We start from the raw sequence: 507 nt of genomic DNA, 5'->3' as shown, positions 1-507 counted from the left end.
TTTGATCTGCAACCTGTGAATGTGACAAAAAAAGGAAAGATAAAGGTAAGCTATAGTGAGTAAATAAGTGAATTAATTTTTACAGCTACTCAGATGGGGCACAACCGTGATCATTCATACTTGTAAAGAGTCATTTAATTGTAAAGTAGACTTAAACTCAGATGTACATGGTTAATCATTTCATAAACAACTATTTTGTCACAAAATTGCAATATCAGCTATTAAATTATTTTAACCATTTCATGTATCAGGTTTTGGGACAGGTTTCTGTTAAGTTGAATTTCTGTGCTATAGAGACCAGTGTTGTCAAGCTGAAATAAATTGATCATATTGATCATATTATCACAATATATGTTAATATTGATATAAATGACTCAACTAAGACTGCTAACTGAAATGAATGAGTACCGAAATGACTAAAACCAAAACTGTAATAAAAATAAAGTATAAATATTTTAAAATAACAATAACTAATAAAACTGCACAGAACCAAATTAATAATAAATA

This window comes from Carassius gibelio, chromosome B12 (genome assembly GCF_023724105.1).
Source record: "Carassius gibelio isolate Cgi1373 ecotype wild population from Czech Republic chromosome B12, carGib1.2-hapl.c, whole genome shotgun sequence".
NCBI lineage: Eukaryota > Metazoa > Chordata > Actinopteri > Cypriniformes > Cyprinidae > Carassius > Carassius gibelio.
The sequence above is the reverse complement of the archived record's forward strand: the minus strand, read 5'-3'. Positions refer to the sequence as shown.